The 19,323-nt window shown below is 38.6% G+C and overlaps 1 protein-coding gene across 11 annotated transcripts in view; it reads left to right on the top strand.

Moving 5' to 3' along the window:
• The window catches only part of RBMS3 (RNA binding motif single stranded interacting protein 3), a 1,098,743-nt gene that overhangs the window by 468,622 nt on the left and 610,798 nt on the right, over positions 1-19,323 (top strand). The gene's annotated exons all lie outside the window — the stretch shown is intronic.

The raw sequence follows: 19,323 nt of genomic DNA, 5'->3' as shown, positions 1-19,323 counted from the left end.
AAATGTGATTAATATTATTGAAGCAAGTATACCTTATTATGGCATCGGCTGGAGATCACCCTGGACAGTATCAGGCATGCAAATACTGATGCGGTGGCAATTTCAGTGAGCTAGATCCAATTTGTCATTCTAACACATTTTGCCATTAGCTCAGGACCTGGTGGATTCTGAAACTTTTAATCGGTTCAGCTTGAGATGCTGTGGGCTTCTGGGGTGGACAAGGCGTTAACCTCCTGTAAAACTTTTGGAGTTTGTTCCAATGTATTGAACTGCTTTTAACGTTGCATTAAATATTAAGAATGATTTGGCTGCATGCTGTTGCATTTGAAAGGTCTAGAAATAGATGGTAGCAAATCTCAGAAAAAGCACCAAACATGGTTTCATGGTTTTTTTGTTTAATGTTAGTGGTCCTGGAAGGCAGGCCTACATCTTCCAAGGAGACTGAAAGAAGTCTGACACCTGGATTTTAATTAGTTAAATTGTGCTTTGTTTTTTCCTTAGTACCAATGTATTATAATCTGCTACCCAAAAGGTTCTCTTTTGCAACTAGTGGACATTAACCAAAACAACTTTGCAAACCAGTTAGGAGGCTTTAAGAAAATTACTGTTCCAAAATGCAACCTTGCAACCACAGATTAAGAGTTTGAGTCAATGAACTAACATTTTTTAAAGCCAAAGAAGAAGAGACACCTCTCCCAATAATCGTCACCCTCCCCCACCGTACACATCACCCTAATTTCAATGGCAAATTTAAGCCTATAGGATACATCTGACTTTTGGGGGCGGGAGGAGGGATTTTTGCTCTCAAACACATTGAGCTAGTTAGTACTGAAAGCCACATTATGTTTCCTTGCTAATAAAATTACTTTTCAGATAATGTTTATAGCCAGATCCCACATTATATAAATTAACTAATTGTGAAAACTGAGACTAAGGCTGGTTGGAGTTGAGATGTCACCAGAACCACTCAATGTGATTATAGCCTTGTAATTCATAACTTGATTCTGTCCTAATTGTTTGCTGTGTGCTTTCTCTAACTATAATGTGCCATTTTTTGTGTGAGATCCCCCCATTATGTGGGGAGGGTGAGGACTAATTGTTTCACCATTTTTTTCGTCAAGGTCGATTCAAATAGCACGTTACCTTTGTGACCATTTAGTCAGTATTGTGCAGCAGCAGCAGCAGCAGCTTCTCGTTGCTAGCTTGACTGCAATCTTGGCTATAGCTTCAACTGTTTGGGGGCTTGGGGATGCAGACCAATGTCCTTCCTCAAAACCTGGCAAGCCACAGACATGACACAATTTTTGGATTTTTTTTGAGAGAACAATAACCTCAAGTACTGGATGAGAAATTCTGGACATTCCAGTCCTTTTACTCATGTAACTTCAATTTTGCCATTTTTTTAAGCTCCTCTTTCTAGTTTGTAAAATATGTTTTTTGGGGAAATTAACCTTGTGTTCCAGGTGGAAGTGACAGATGCTTTCCACACAGTGGCTGTCACCTGAAGCTTTTGAAGAACATAATAATATTCTAATGGTCTAATTTATATACAATCTATAAGTAGCTGTTGTATTCTAAAGTATAAAATTGTCTACCACTGTGAAAAGTTTGTGTGTATGTGTAAACACATATGTGAACACAAACACTGTTTTCACCAGGGCACATAATATTACAAATCTATAATAAATTTTAGTTTGCATGAATTTATCACTCTTGCTCTGAAACCTAAATAATAAACACATGCATATATTTCTGAAGTGTAGTCCTAAAGAGTTTAGAGTAGTGCAGACAGGCAGCATCTGGATTTTGTTACCTTAAAGCTAGCCATCAGCTTCTGGGACATTTTAGAGTATTTAGATCCATTGTGTGTCTAAAGCCAATATTTGGGTAATCAAATAACATGGTAGAGAACTGTACTGGTTATCATTCCTGTCATGATAACACATACTAATATACCAGTGTATGATGTCAACAGTGCTGTGAAGCTCACGTTTTTATATTTTGAAGATTATGCTGTGTCTTGTATTTTAAACAAAATTTCAGAATTCAACTGTGTAAAAATGAGTGTTCACATATGGATAGTCATATATACAGAAGGGGAATAAATTAAAATAATATCAGGAATTTTAAGCTTTCAAAGGGAATTTGTGTTCAGTTCATAAAGCACAGGGTAAAAGGATGTTAAATGTACAACATTCTGAAAATTAAATGGTTTCCTCAGATTTTCAGATCAAATTCTTTGCTTTTGCTTTGCTCACATAATAAATTAATATCATCTGTTCTTAAAGAAGTAAAATAGTACTCTGCAAAATAGCTATTTGGAGGGGATTTGAATAGGGGATTGAATAAGGTTCACAAGATATATAGTCCACATTTGTACCTTGTAATATAGCTAACATTGTTAAGCAGTAATGATGTACATTTAAAACTGTATGGTCAAAAGAATTTTAAATAGAAGAGTAGGATTCAGATGTTTGGGTAATTGCCTTAAGTTTCACAAATGTCACACAGTTTCACACAGAACATGAAACAGTCTGATTGTTCAATTTAGTTGAACATCTTAATTATGATACCGCCCTTAAAGCTAAAACTTTAATTGCAGGTTCATACAAACCCATTATAATCCCCCCCCAAAAAAAAACAAAACAAAAACAAAACAACACACCCCCAAACCCAAACCCCTTTAAGTTTTGTAAAAAAGATTGTAATGTCTCTAATATGTCATATAAGGGCAAAGAGGGAGTTTGAAAGTAAATGTGTTTTTTTCTTTCTGGAATAGCACTGGATCACCATTAAATTAGATTGAATTGTCTGAACTTTCTTAGCTAAAAGTCCTGTGAGTAGAACTTTCTTATTCTAGGCATGATCTGAATTATATTTAAAACCAAACATTTTATTCTTGTTCTAAGTTAGGAGTGTGTGGCCTCACATGATCTTGCTGCAACGCATATGTAAAAAGAAATGTGTTCATGTGTCACATGCATATGACATTATTTTAGTGATTTCCTATAATTTCAGAATCCCTATTATTTGAACTGCTTGACAATGGAAACATTACTGAAGTGGTTTGTGTTGACAGGATAGCAAAGAAACTAATAAGCTTTGTAAACTTATAAGACTGTAATGAGACCAAATCTCACCCTAGTCCTTGAATTTCCATTTTTGGTGTCTTGATTGAAATGGCAGGTCTTTTTTTTTTTTTTTTTTTTTTACCAGACAGAGTGATGTGAAATTTAATGTAATAATTAGGAATGACGTGAAGAGAAAAAGGTTGCCCTCAAACAATTTTAACATATTTGATGAAATCTTTTGAAGTAATAGTGCTTGTGGCTTTTTTTCTGTTCACTCCCTTCTGGGCATCTGGCATTGGCCTCTCCCTGTTGGAAGACTGGATACAGGGCTAGATGGAACTTTGGTCTGACCCAGTACGGCTGTTCTCATGTTCTTATGGCCTTTGCTGCTTATGGCCAAATTAAGGCTGGGAAGACCGTTTGTAGCAAACAGTGCATTGAATAAATTGAGTTATTTTTTTGTTTGCAGTTACTTGTGGCAGACGCTGATTCTTCGGAATTTATCTTTCACAATCATTTTACTGGCACTTTATATGAACATACGTCAACTTACCAGTTTTTTCATGTAATATTGGCTTTTCTGTATCTTTGGCTCTTCACTATTATTGAGAATGTGTATCTGGTCACTGAAGTCACACGGTATTAAATCTGCATCCTGGTTGTATGGCTGAAACACAGGATGCCAACAGTAGTCAATATCAGTGTGCAATACCCCGCCATATACATCAATATGTGTAATAGGAAGAAAAGCCATTTCCTAACATCTGTGTGAATAAAAATCCATCTGGCATGGATAGTAACAGGAAAGTGAACAAAAAGGGGCATAGAAAAGAATGAATTGGTAAGTGAGTCAGATGTGTGACAATGTCTGCACAAATGAGAAGGCATCTCTGGAAATTCAAGCGAATGTTTTGCTGAAATTGTTAAACTTTTTAAAAGTTGTTTGGGTACAAATATATTTTTAAAGAATGAAATCCTCCTCTTTTTTTCTCTTAAGACATTCTTTGATGGGAGCAAGTCAAGAACTGCCTTGAGTTGTGGGTGTGCGAAAATTGTATTTCAGCATCTTTCTGCATTCACTTTGGGCTTGCATGCATAAAACTATTAAAAGGAACCCTAAATATTAGTGAACCTTCACTGTCCACTGCACAGATGACTAAATAAGCAGATACTTTTTTCCTTTGACATTGGTATTTTCAGTAATATGTCAATAAAAATTTCAAATATCAAATGTGTACAATTTAGAGCTGTATCAGCCTCATTTTCAGAAGCAAATCACTCGAACCCACACACAGTTCTCCATCCCCCACTACCACCTTGCATCCACTGAGCCAGCATTGTTTTCTCACTCACATTGCAGTTTAGCCAGTTTAATGCGTTCCCCACTTCCGGCCATCTGGACATACAGAAGGCCTAGAAGAAAGAGTTCCAGATACTAAGATGCCTAACAGGGATTTTCTTACTGGTAGTGTTCAGATTGTATTCGGTGCCTGGTGTGAAGTAAGGGTCAGGTGTAAGGAGTAATTCATCAACTGCACACTGATTTCAGGACGCATTTTCAACCATCTGCATCCTGGACTGCTGCCAGGGCTCAAAAGTCGAGCTGGAACCTGTGTGATAGTGCCAAAGTAAAAGCAAACACTTGCAAATAGAGAAGTGAATTTCTAGGAATGAAGTTTGTATGTACTTAGCTCTTAGTTAGTTTGGTACATTGTAACATTTAAAAAAAAATATCTCCTAACAGGTATTTTTAAGATACATGCAGTTGTTTGAATGGAATTAAAAATTGTTTGAACATTGATTATATTTTTGACTGTGTTGCTGTCTAATCCTGGTGTGCCACTGGTTATGTTCAAAATTGTGTCCACTCCAGAAAATCAGAAACACTTATGCTTGTTTGTATTTCAGTTCTACTTGCCATGTATTTGTACATGCTGTTAAGTTAAAAACACGTCTGTTGCTGTAAAGGACAATAGAATTTTTAAATGATGTTTTTAGTTGATGTTTTTTTCACTGTGACTGTTTTAAAAAAAATTGTGGGAGAGTAAGATTGGTCTTTCCCACCTTTTAAAGCAATTGGACTTGACTGTGTGGCTAGCCTTGGCAGAATTTGATTTTTATATTTGTTATTATTTTATATGTAACCATTATTCTGATGGAATAATATTTATTTTCCAGAATTTAAAAATGGATTTAAATTTTCTCTTGTAGAAAATTCTGAGGGGTGTCATACAGTAGGAGGAACTAGACAACTATTGAATTAATATAGACAGTGAGGTTCCGGATATTAAAGTTTTATAAATGTTAAAACACAAATTATTAAACATCACATCACAATACCGAAAGTGGATAAACTCAAATAAGTTCTCCGGGAGCATTTTTCTATCTTTGTCTTTCTGTAAATTTTGATTATTATCAGTGGGAAAATGTTTTCATTGCTTTCATTGTTGCAACAAAAATGAACATTTGCCAAAAAAAATGTTATAGGGCTCTATCTTGGAAACACACATGTAACTAACTTTTCTTATGTGAGAAGAGGTACTTGTTTACCATATCAGGTGATAAAATTCTTGCTATAACTTAGGGTATGTTATTTATGGAATTTCATACATTTTGCATATCTAAAAGTGAACAGTGGTGTTTAAAATTACTCTTACTAATGTATATATTTTTGGAAGAGTGAGAGAGAGAACTGATATGTATCTTTTTCACTCAGATATCTTATGGAAAAAATCATCAGATCAACAGTTCTTTAGATTTCGGTAAATTGAAAACCAGATAAGGAAAACTGTGTACAGAGATAAATGCCTGAGTTCATTTCAGGTCTTGCTATAAGGAACCTGGATAGTGTTGGTTTTGCCCTGATATGAATTTAAGCAGGTTTTTTGACATTATCAGTACTACTGTCAGAGATTTGGAGTTCATGTACAAACATGTCTACTCTGAAGCTTCCACGAAGACAAGCAGGTTTTTTAAAACTAGTGGTTGTTTTTCTTATTGTTTGTTTGATTTTGTTTTTAAAAACCCTTTTAATGATAGAAGTATCATGTAGAGAAAAGTGGTTGATGTTTCTCCAGAACTTGTTTCCATTGCTACATTAAAATTTTGTTTTGTAACAGTCTTATAAGCTACAGCTGTATGTGATTAAATAGTGTAATATCAAAAGCATGTGTGAATAGGCACTTTTATGATATAGCTGTTCCATACCAAAAGGCTGCAGATGGGCAGAGTGGGGAAGCTGAGAACAGAGATTTACTCATATATTGTCACAGTATATGTTGTGAGTGCTTGCCTAGGTATAGTTTGCAATTGCTTTCACATGGGTGCGGGTAATATCGAGTGCTGAAAAGTAGTTTAGAAATAAACGTTTTCATAAAGGGAGCCATCCCCCTCATCACAAACACAACATATATCAGATTAAGTATTGTCCATTCAGAAAATAACATACACAGTTTTGTATGCAGTTGATTAAAATTATGTATTGCTTAACTGGATTTGCAAATATGTATATAGCTTGATTCTGCTCCCAGTAAGAGCAATGGTCAAATTCTCATTAGCTTAAAATGGTTTAGGAGGAGGCCTGTAAAGCACATACAGTTCTCTATGGCAACAGGTTATGGATGAGAACCATATATATATATGTATGTATGTATGTATGTATGTATGTATGTATGTATTTTAAATATAGATTCCTCACAAACTGAATCTCAAGTTGATCTTCTATGCTGGCTCTTCTGTAAACATATGGATTTGTTTTATATTGTTTGATTCATATTCAGATAGTATCTGCTTTCTGTTTCTCATCCCCTGTCTGCCTTTCTGTCCCTCAACTGATGTATGATTTATACCTATAGAAGTCTAATTATAATACATGATATCTTGCATGTAGTCCCTTGTTTTAAATGCCTATAATGATGTTCATTTTTTTCTGTAAGAGAAGAAGCATAGTTACGAAAGAAAGGAAGAGGGTGAACACTGAAGATCTGTAATTGACTTTTAGCTTCATGCTTTTTAACCAGCATTCAGTGTAATCATTTTGAGAATACACCATATTATACTTGTCTTGAGAGGGTCTTAGTTGATGATACATATGGTCCTCTCTAAGCATGTAAGTGACGCAAAGCCTTCACTGAGTTTACCCTCTAATTGAGAATCAAGAGTCTCAAATTGAGTCTTTTAGCTTTATTGTCTTTGTTGATAATCTTGGCTTGTAATAAACTCTGGTCTCTGCATGTGTTAGTCTTTATCAGCAGATAGACTTGCAACTTTTAATTGTAAAATAGGGATGGAAGGTTATTTCTGTGATTCAAAATGGTAAAAATGAAATAATCCCTTTTTGTATGTCATTCTTAAAAACATTTTTGTGAATAATTTCCCACGCTGCTTATTTGTGGAAAAGGTGATTGATGAATAAAGAATTATATCATAATACAACAAATGTTGAAATACTAAAATGTAACTGAATTTTGAATTAAATTCTGCAGACAGCATTCTGTAGACCAAAATTGCTAGGGTATCATTGAGATCACTGGATTGGTACAGATCACAGGGGGAAGGCATAAACAGTATAAGATAGCACTTATTTTTATGTAGAAACCGCTAAGTATTGGTTCCTTGAGTGCAGACATTTGTTCCTCTGTGACGTGCATTTTATGGATGGTACTGTAAGGGTGGGTGTTGATTTATAAGCTGTTGTATAGTGACCTCACTGCTGTGTGATTAAAATTTATTTAAGAAAATGTTGCTGAACAGATTTTTTTCCCATGGAATATGAATCAAACATTGCTTTGTTCATATTTTGTGAACCGGCATCTTTAACAGACTAAATCTTTGTAAAGCAAAGCGCCCCATGGCAAACTAGTTTGTCTTGTGTGTGAGAGAGATGAAGAGAGAGTCTCATGGGTGCACCAAAATGACACTGTTTTTCTTAATAACTATTTGTTCAGTTCATTCCCTTTATTTTTTTCATACAGTCTGTGCTTCCATGATGCCATATCTAAAGATCAAACACCCTGTACCATTTAGAGTTCAATATTGATGCTGCCTCTGAGTCTGACCTTTCTGCATTCAGCTTCACACCAACAGGAGGCGCACAGCTGAATGATCAAATATTGTTTGATTTGTTTAAAAGGTAATATGTGGATACTAGGAACAGATGTAGTGTTATGCAGGCTGCAGTTGCCTTCCTGGATAAGAAGATGGTAACCTTTAGCTCAAGACTACAGGAAGCTGAGGGGGAAATTGAAGATATGGACATAACTATTGATGGATAAAGATGCTTTTTTGACAGAGAATTCCAAAGCCAGAAAAGCCCTGAGATATTGAATTGATGACCTGGAAAACAAGCTGAGATTAAGAGAAATCATGCAGAAGGGGTCCCACAAGACTTTCAGTAAGAAAACCCAAAACACTTCTTTGTCAGAATGGATTATAAATATGGAATGCATAATTACGGTGCAAGAAGTTAAATATCGATTTCAGGAGCTCTAGTTTACTGTATTTTTGTTTTGATACTGACAAAGCAAGAATGATGTGCCAGCATTGATTCCATGATGCCAAGAGGGTGGGCTTCTAAAGATTTGTTGTAATTTCCTCTCTCTCTTCCCATATGCTCACAGATGCCCTTTGGAAGAATTGGAAAACTCATGTTGGTAGTTGAGCAGTGGAAGAAGTGGTCTTAGACATATGAGGGACTTGCTCATTTCCCTTATGTGGGAAGGAATAGTTTTCTTGCCAGTGGGGTTGCGTTTGAGTGAAGGAAGTGTATCTCCCTACAAAGACTGCAATCCTTATTTCTGTTTTACCTGGCTATGCGTCACATTTGTCTGGCCTTTTATTGTGGGATATGCATATGAATGAGTTAAGCTTGCTGGTAAGATGCAAATTGATGGATGTTATTAGAAGGCATGAATTCAAGGCTAAAGATAATGGGAAATAGAGTTTTTATTTTTTTTCTTGTTTTATGGCCATGAATTGGTTAGGAGTTAATTATTGAGTCCATCACTTTTTACCTACCTCTTTTGATTGGTAACAAAGGTGCACTGTAGTAGAGATCCCTTGTTTCAGCTTTAACAGACTCTGAAATATTAGATATGAATTAGGTCATTTGGAGTACCTTATGAATGTGGTTCAAGGGCATGATTTGATATTTAAATGAAGTAATACACAACTTGAAATACAAACTCAAGTTTTAGTGAACACACAACAATATGTTTCTGGGGAGTAATACTTGTAAGTAGAAAATGCAATGTAGTATTTTTAATTTGACCTAAACAAGAATTTTTCTTCAGAAAAACTTGTCTGTGGCATTCACTTCTCACTCATACTAGAGAACCGTATCTGCCTTTCACCTAACAGTCAAACTTTTAAAATATATATTAGATCAGAACTACAGATACTGCCTAGAAGAGGAATGCTTTCAATATCACATGGTCCCAACTGCCTGTGTTCCTTTTAGCTGATACATGGACCAATAATCGATCTCTGTAATTGAACTATATGATATGCTTGTACTTTTTTAGCTTGTAAATGGAATATGTACTTCTAAAATGGTTTTGAGACAGGAAGGCTAGTATTGAAAAGAAAAATGAACAGGACATACAAAAGTCTTTTGCTCTGTTGATGATAGATACCTTTAGCTCTCAAGAAGACTGAGAACCAGTACGTGAAAGACATCAGAAAAAGACAGTAGCACTGCTTCTTTCAAGCATTTTGCAAAACTTTCATCAGGACTTAATAATCTAAATGCCTCACCTATGTTGTATTAGAGGAGCATATACTGCGTCAAGGCAGAGCTGTTGTAAGTACTGTTAAACAATTCTTTGTGAAAATAACCATAAAAGGGACATATTGCTTTGGCCTTTAGCAAAGCATCTGGGAGCTTTCTGCATGGAAGAGCATCAGACTTGCAGACTTTTGTGTGCATTCTTTTTGTATTTTGCAGCTTCACTTCCTCAAGAAACATTAGGTGAACCAGGTATTGGGTGTAATTTTCAGTGCCATGTCTCCAATGTAATGAACATAAGATGAAGTATGAGGACAGATGAACTGAAAATAAATCCGGCTGTCTTCTGCTCTAGCAGGAGATCCAAAGGGTGCTTTGTGAATCCAAGTGCCTATAATCGCCTCACAAGTGCAGGTATGAGACTCAGCTGACTTTTTTTTTTTTTTTTTTTGAACTGGAAGCTTGCAGTTATATCTTCTTAAAAAACAATCAATCAAATGTCTCCTCCCCTCACCCCAAAGATCAGTAATATGGATTCTGAGTCCATCTGACCTAAAAGATTTCTCTTATCCCTGAAATTCAGAATGCTCATTGGCCAGATTCAACTTTATCTTGCAGTCATTTTCCAAAATTAGTTTAAGTGTATACAGTTGTCTCTGAGCAATGTGTATTGTAGTTTGAAAAACCATTAGTGTAAGACTGTCAAAACCCAGTAGTTCAAGCATTATTTCTGTTTGATAGAAGGGTTGGTGGTGGTATTGTGCAAGCATAATTCAAGCAACAATTGTATTGAGAAGAAAGAGGAATAAGTTTTGCATCCTTCATTTGTTGCCCTTCTCTTTCCTCAGTGGACCTACTTTGATAATGACTTAGGCTGATACAATGATGTGGAGCTGCGGAGTTGTACAAGCATTAGCTCATCCTCTCAGCCTATTCTGAGAGGCGTCTTAGAGAAGCGAGTGATACTATCCCCATTTTACAGATGTGGATGTAGTAGCCATGGATGTTAAAGGCAAGTTTTTCAGAAGTGACTTCTGATTCCCTCGTAACTTTGCTAAAGGAATTCTCAGTCCCACTGAAATGAGACCCAGGGTGTCTTAAGATGAGCACTTGGGAAAATGTAGCATTAAATAAGATATCTGCAGTGAGAGACAGTTGCTGTTGTAGCTGGTTCAAAACACAGGGTAAGGTCAACTTCCTGCTCTGGCTTAACTGTATCAGCTAAAAGGGACAGAATAACGTAAGGAGGCCCTGACAGCCGTGTTGCCTGCCAGGGGAGACTTGCCCAAGAGTAGACACTGGGGAAGACAGCTGCCATGCTGCCCCCTAAGGTCCGGTGAGTAAGCCTTAGTATAAGGGCACTGCATGATTCAGATTCAGTAATGGGAGAGTGATGAGGTTGTGGGGTTCCAGGCTGTGCTGTGTCCTGAAGGGCCTCTCGTGGAGACAGCTGTCACTCAGACAGCACCCTAGGGTTGCAACAGTTGTGGCAGGATGTGCTTCCATCTCCAAAGCTGCATAGAATCTCATTGGCAGAGTTGTCCAATGCCCAATCCTGTCCTCTGCTCATGAATCTGTTTGTGCCCCCCCTGTTTTGATATCTGCCACAATAGGGACAAACGTCTTTGCAAGATGTACTCAATTTTTATAGCTGTCACTGGAGGGTTGCTTGTGATCAATGATCTATGAATCTTACTTCTGGGCGATTATCGCTGTCTGGGATACTTTAGCAGGGCAACTTTGGATGGAAAAGATGTTATTTACTGATAGGTGTTAGCTAAATTGTGCTCAATAAATAGTTATTCATTCGAGCCAGCTGGTCTTCTATTTACTATGCCCCAAATCCGATGCATCTTGCCAGGAGTTATTTTTGGGTTCGTTTTTGTTGTTTTTTTATTTTGTCTTGGAACGTCGTATGTGCTTCATTTATTATTTTGTTGGAAGTAGCTGCAATTTTCAAAGGGAGCTTGTTCAGAATGGGTGCAACATGCTCTGTCTGAATGCTGAGAAATGAACTTTAACACAGATGTTTATAATTTATGGGTCCCAGATTGTTGCTTTAGTGATGGTAATGTAATATAAACAAGAGTGGCTCCTTGCCGCTTTTTTCCAAGCAGAACTCCAGTGCCATCGCTTACTACCGAGAACTGGATTATAGGTTTACAGTCTGACCTGAGGAAGGGGTGGTGTATTGGTGCCTGGCTCAAGGAGATGATTGGGGGAAGGACTGTGACTCAGGCAGTCACAATTCCTCCTGCTTCCTTTCTTATTTAAGAAGGGAGGACGATCCTTCATGCTGCTTGCGGAGCAGCTTACTCTGTTTCCAGCGAACTGCTGTGACTGGCAAGTGAGGGGCAACTGGTGGCACTGTGCTCCTCCCATTCCCCACTCCTGTCCATCCCTTGCTTTTGGAGGAGTGTATCAGGTATGTTGCTCTGGCTCCTAACCAGTTACTTAGGCTGTGTGGATAAGTACTGGGGTCTGACTCTTATTCTCATGTTGCCAAGGAAGGGCTGTGGCAGTCTAGCCCAGAGCAGCTAGAAGCTGTGAGGAATGGAATGTATTCCTTGGAGTATCACAGTAGTCTGCTGTTGGAGGTGCGTGTTTATATAGCAGACATGTTCTTTGGACTGGGTTTATGACTACTAACCTTCAAAGGAAATAGGGAGTGTGGAGATTATTAGGATACTGCGAGACACCTAGAAAGTGCTGGTGAATGAGATGTGGACTTCTGTGGTATGCAGTGAGCGACACCTCCCACCCCCCCAGCATCTTGCTTATTATTACAGACCAGCAGATCTGTGGGTGCGGCTATCCAAGCTCATTTTTGCAGATGCAGATACAAAATTTTGTATCTATGCAGGGCTCTCTACTTATTATCAGTGTCTAGCCTATGTAATATGTATTATTTTCCAAGCCTATGTTTTTATGGGGTCTTCTTCCTCCTTCCCTCCCCTCTCCTTTTGTGATGTCTTCAGTGCTTTGTTATTGTCTGCACCTCCCTTCCCTCCTTGGCTTCTGCTAGATGTTATTGTGTCTGGCCCATGATTTCATCTGCAGTGCCTTTTCATTGGTTCCTCTGTTGTATTGTTTTAATCTTATCTGCTACTTGAATGGTGCCTCTTTGTGTGTGTGTGTGTGTGTGTGTGTGTGTGTGTGTGTGTGTGTGTGTACACACACCTCTGCCCTTCAAGATCTGGGTTATACCTCTCTCTCCTCACCTCTGGGCCTTGTGTTGTTTGTTTGTCTCCACAGCCACTTTCATTCCTCCTTCATATTGGTCTTCTCTTGTACTTTTTCCTTTAGCTCTCTTCACTCTTCTTGTTTGTCCCAGGCTTCATTTTCTCATTGATTTCCATATGATGGCAGCGAAATGGGAAGAGCTAAAATGTGGATTATTGGAGCACCTAGTGCCAGCTCTTCAGATATAAGGATTTTAGCTGATTTTGCTGGGTTACTTGCATAGTAAATAAAAAAAGAGCTGGATATAGCAGCCTAACAGAGAAGATCAGTATGAGACAGCACATCAACACCCAACGAACAAGAATTCCACAGCTACTGTTATGTACAATAGGAAAAGAAGCCAGCTCCACGTTCAGAGTTACATAAGAACATAAGAATGGCCATACTGGGTCAGACCAAAGGTCCATCAAGCCCAGCATCCCATCTGCCGACGGTGGCCAATGCCAGGCGCCCCAGAGAAGGAGAACAGAAGACAAGTGATTTATCTCCTGCCATCCATCTCCTGCCCTTGTTATGAAGGCTAGGGCACCATACTTTATCCCTGGCTAATAGCCATTTATGGACCTGACCTGCAAAAATTTATCAAGCTCTTTTTTAAACCCTAATAGAGTCCTGGCCTTCACAGCCGCCTCGGGCAAGGAGTTCCACAGGTTGACTGTGCGCTGCGTGAAGAAAAATTTCCTTTTATTAGTTTTGAACCCACTACCCATCAATTTCATTTGGTGTCCCCTAGTTCTTGTATTATGGGAAAAGGTAAATAATTTTTCTATATTCACTTTCTCCACACCATTCATGATTTTATATACCTCTATCATATCGCCCCTCAATCGCCTCTTTTCCAAACTGAAAAGTCCCAGTCTCTCTAGCCTCTCCCCATATGGGACCCTTTCCAAGCCCCTAATCATCTTAGTCGCCCTTTTCTGAACCTTTTCTAATGCCAATATATCTTTTTTGAGGTGAGGAGACCACATCTGCACGCAGTACTCGAGATGTGGGCGTACCATAGTTTTATATAGGGGAAGTATGATATCTTTTGTCTTATTATCGATCCCTTTTTTAATAATTCCTAACATCCTATTTGCCTTACTAACTGCCGCTGCACACTGCGTGGATGTCTTCAGAGAACTATCCACTATAACTCCAAGATCCCTTTCCTGATCTGTCGTAGCTAAATTTGACCCCATCATGTAGTACGTGTAATTTGGGTTATTTTTTCCAACATGCATTACCTTACACTTACCCACATTAAATTTCATTTGCCATTTTGCTGCCCAATCACTCAGTTTGCTGAGATCTTTTTGTAGTTCTTCACAATCCCTTTTGGTTTTGACTGTCCTGAACAACTTGGTGTCATCTGCAAACTTTGCCACCTCACTGCTTACCTCATTTTCCAGATCATTGATGAACAAGTTGAACAGGATCGGTCCCAGGACTGAGCCCTGGGGAACACCACTAGTTACCCCCCTCCATTGTGAAAATTTACCATTTATTCCCACCCTTTGTTTTCTGTCTTTTAACCAATTCCCGATCCATGAAAGGACCTTTCCTCCTATCCCATGACCACCTAATTTACATAAAAGCCTTTGGTGTGGGACCGTGTCAAAGGCTTTCTGGAAGTCTAGGTATATTATGTCCACTGGGTGCCCCTTGTCCGCATGTTTATTAACCCCTTCAAAGAATTCTAATAGATTAGACAGACACGACTTCCCTCTGCAGAAACCATGCTGACTTTTGCCCAACAATTCGTGCTCTTCTATGTGCCTTGCAATTTTACTCTTTACTAGTGTTTCTACTAATTTGCCTGGTACTGATGTTAAACTTATCGGTCTATAATTGCCAGGATCTCCTCTAGAGCCTTTTTTAAATATTGGTGTTATATTGGCCGTCTTCCAGTCATTTGGTACCAAAGTGGATTTAAAGGATAGGTTACAAACCACTGTTAATAACTCCGCAATTTCACATTTGAGTTCTTTCAGAACCCTTGGGTGAATGCCATCTGGTCCTGGAGACTTGTTACTATTCAGCTTATCAATTAATTCCAAAACCTCCTCTAATGTCACTTCAATCTGAGTGAGTTCCTCAGATTTGTCGCCTAAAAAGGCTGGCTCAGATTTAGGAACCTCTGTAACATCTTCAGCCGTGAAGACTGAAGCAAAGAAATCATTTAATCGCTCCGCAATGGCACTGTCTTCCTTGATCGCTCCTTTTATATCTTTATCATCCAAGGGCCCCACTGCTTTTTTAGCAGGCTTCCTGCTTCTAATGTATTTAAAAAACATTTTACTATTGTTTTTTGAATTTTTGGCTAGCTGTTCCTCAAACTCTTTTTTGGCTTTTCTTACTACATTATGACAGTTAATTTGGGAGTGTTTATGTTCCTTTCTATTTTCCTCACTAGGATTTGACTTCCACTTTTTAAAAGCTGCCCTTTTCTCTCTCACTGCCTTCTTAACATGGCTGTTTAGCCATGGTGGTTCTTTGTTAGGTCTCTTACTGTGTTTTTTTATTTGGGGTATACATTTAAGTTGGGCCTCTAGTATGGTGTCTTTAAACAGTTTCCATGCAGCTTCCAGGGATTTTAGTTTAATTACTCTACCTTTTAGTTTCTGTTTAACTAGCTTCCTCATTTTAGTGTAATTCCCCTTTTTGAAATTAAATGCCAGAGTGTTTGACCGCTGCGGTGTTCTTCCCAACACAGGAATATTAAAAGTTATTATATTGTGGTCACTATTTCCAAGCGGTCCAGTAACAGTTACCTCTTGGACCAGATCCTGCGTTCCAGTCAAGACTAGATCGAGAATCGACTCTCCCCTTGTGGGTTCCTGTACTAGCTGCTCCAAGAAGCAGTCATTTAAGGCATCAAGAAATTTAATCTCTGAATCCCGTCCTGAGGTGACATGCACCCAATCAATATGGGGATAATTGAAATCTCCTATTATTACTGTGTTTTTTATTTTGATAGCCTCTCTAATCTCCCTCATCATTTCAGCATCACTATCACTGTCCTGGTTAGGTGGTCGGTAATATATTCCTAATGCCATATTCATATTAGAGGAATGAATTGTTATCCATAATGATTCTATGGAACATAATGATTCTATGATTCAGAGTTAGACTCTGGTTTTGTCCCATTTGTGCCCAGTGTTACTCGGACTGTAGTCATCCTCTCTGGAACTGCACACTGCTGATGTGGGGGGAATGATGCATATATTCTGCAGCTAGATTATTTGGTCATGGATGAATATTAAACTGAACTATCAAATGGATGCTACCACATACAGTAGGGCAGGGCCTGAGTGTCTGAGCTATGGGTCACCAGCAGCTGTTGTTAACTGCAGCTAGAGTTCTGAGCGCTGACCTCTATTCAAAGTCAGGCCTCCTTAGGCCCTGTATGTAACCTCTCCTCGAACAGTTGGGAAAGCTGCTGTGGTTCTAAATAGTCTTTTTTGCTTTAAAAGAAAAACTAAATAAACGGGTAGAAGAAATAGGCCTATGCTGAAGATCTGCTGTCAGATTATAAAACAGTGCATGGGTTAAAAAGCAAAGGCAAGGGGCTTTATCTGTGTTACAAATAACACTTTGTGTTTATACTATGGAAACATTAAATATCTAATTTACTTTGAACTCTGCATGTGTTTTTACTCTGCCTGGATAATGGAAACAGACTTGCCATTATCACATCCAGGTCTTCTCCACAGGTCTTATTGCTGCGTTTGGGTTGCAAAGACTACAACAGAATGGGTAGTTGTTTGTGTGTTTTTTCTTTTTTTAAATTAACTGAAATGAATAAACAGCTAATAGAATGAGGTTTAGCATTTGTAAAAGCTATTTTATCTAAAATCTTCCTTTTGGGAGAATATATAGTACTTTGTAGTGTGGCTGTCTCTCACTTATGTTTCTATTCTGACACTCATTGGGCTCTAGCTCCATGAGTACTTTTCTTGAAATCACTGATGTTGCAAATGGAGTGAAGAGATACTTGGTGGCTACGGTTACACTGCAGCGATCTGTGGCCAGAAGTCACCGTCAGAAGAGATTTCCTGACAAAACTTCTGTCAACAGATCTCAGCCACACGCAAAAGTCAGTTGGAAAGAGCGCTTGGTTCTGTCGACAGAGCAGCAGGACTGCCCAGCTGCTCTCTTGACAAAACAGGCACCTGGAAGCACAGCAGGCAGGGGTGCCCATTGTTCTTGATGCCCTGTCAGTCGAGAGAAGGTGCCCTCAGAGCGTCCAAACAGCTTTTTAGTCATCAGAATCTGTCAACACCAGCGTTCTGCCTCATGGCTGAGAGGCAGAACGCTGCTGGCAAAAGTGCTGAGTTTTGTCAACAAACTGTGGAAGTTGCTCAGTAGTGTAAATGCAGCCAGCATGAATAAGACAGGCAGAATCTGGTCCTTAGCAAATTTACTCTTGTAGGCATATTGCTGTGATTAGAGAGTTAAGAGGTGAAAAGCTATCACGGCATAGAAGAATAATCCTTGTTTAATTTTAAACCTTGGGAATTTGTTTCTGTGGATATCTATCTAATCTGCCTATGGCTTTTATATTGTTGGCCGTTACTATAATATCTTGCTTCATCTTCATAGCAACAGTGAAGTCCCTACAGGTTTAACCTCTCTAATTTGGAACTTTCTCATCCAGCAAACTCTGTAATCTGTCATGATTTTAGTTAGCCAGATGACCATCTGTCGTGTGTGGCCAAGTTTCCTGGGGTCCCATAAAGTTTGTTTAAAGTTGGTAGTCCTGGCTCTCAGCTGTTGTTGTTTAGCTACAATTTACCCCTCAGTGTCTTCTAAGAGCCCAGTGAGCAGTGGAATTGTTGGTAATGTGCTAGATGATATTGACCCTCCCCCGCCATCATCCAGAAAATTCTCTCATGCTGGTCCTGAGGGTGCCAGATGAGAGAGGTTCAACCTGTAGTATGTTTCTTAGCATCTTGTGGATTTCTCTTTTGGGGGTAAAATTTTGCTTGGGGTAGTATTTTTATTTTTTTTAAGCTTTGGGTTATTTTATGGTTATTTTAGCTGGAATTTTCAATTTTTTAAATATTCACTTTCACTTTTTAATTTTAGTTGGGGATTTTAGGTGTCAGTGTTAATGTTGGCTTATAGTATAACTATTTTTATGTCTTGTCCCAAATGTAACTTGACTTTTTAACTAACATCTTACCAGTACCTGTTCAAATAGTTAATGGTGGCATCTTGGCTACATTTTGTACAAATCTGAGATAAGGGATCTACTGAAGAAAAGAGTTAGAAGGCAATAGAAAAAGTATCTTCTCATTTGTTTGGTGTTACAAAAATGTTTGAAAATATTCAAATGATATTGACATTTTTCATTTGAGGTGTAGTAAAGTGGTAGGTCAACTCACAAAAACTGCAAAAAGGTATTTTATATAAAGTAATTGTTGTTAAAGTAGAAGTAAATGTTTAAATAAACCCAATAGCCTGAAGCAAATTCTTGCCGTGAAGAAGATCAGCAAGCTGCAAATGAAAAGAAGTAAACTAGGGATTTGAAAACTAGATTGGGTATTCAGCTCTGTACAATAGGATATTAATGTTATGTAGCTAATCTGTCTCTCTAATCTGGCTGGGGGTATCTAGGTTAGGAGTTTACATGGCTTCCATCATCATAGGATCACAAGTCCTCCCAAGTAACTTCAGATAGAGATAACAATAACAATCACTCTCTTCCTCCTTTTATTTTCAGCTTCTCAGAGAAATAGCTTGATTAGTTTATGCTTTGTTTGTGTGAGTGAGCGTGCTGCATGATTGTGTTGATGAAGATCTGAGGGAAGCTAAGGCAAAGCAATGAACCTGGTAGTTAATTCTGAAATAGTGAACTCCACAGTCATTCTTAGCTCATCTGGAGGTGAGGTGGTCTTTTAAATGTTATTGCACTCCTCCCCTTTCTGGCAAGAGAAGTTACTATATGATCCTGGCAGTGGGGACCACAGCTGGAACCAAAGTCTGATCCCTGCCAACCAGGGGGAGGGAGGCAAAATCTAACCCCTCCCGTCCCAGATGAGGAGGCTAAAGTTGAAACCCAAGGCCTTCAGCTCCAGCAGGTAACCGGTTAATTTCTGCTCAGCTACCCAGGGCTAAAGCCCTTCGGCTTCACTCCCAGGCATGGGGCTCCAACTTCAGCTCTGACCTGGAGCACAAACAAGTCTAAGCCAGTCCTGCAACCCCATTCATGTGGGCGCTCAATCCGCTTTGGAGTCCTAACTCACGAAATGAGAACCTCTGGGGTAGATCCAGCTCCTGTGCCTCTAGCTCCAAATT

Source organism: Carettochelys insculpta, chromosome 2 (assembly GCF_033958435.1).
Source record: "Carettochelys insculpta isolate YL-2023 chromosome 2, ASM3395843v1, whole genome shotgun sequence".
Taxonomy (NCBI): domain Eukaryota; kingdom Metazoa; phylum Chordata; order Testudines; family Carettochelyidae; genus Carettochelys; species Carettochelys insculpta.
Note: the sequence above shows the minus strand (reverse complement) of the source record. Positions and strands in the feature narration are given on the sequence as shown.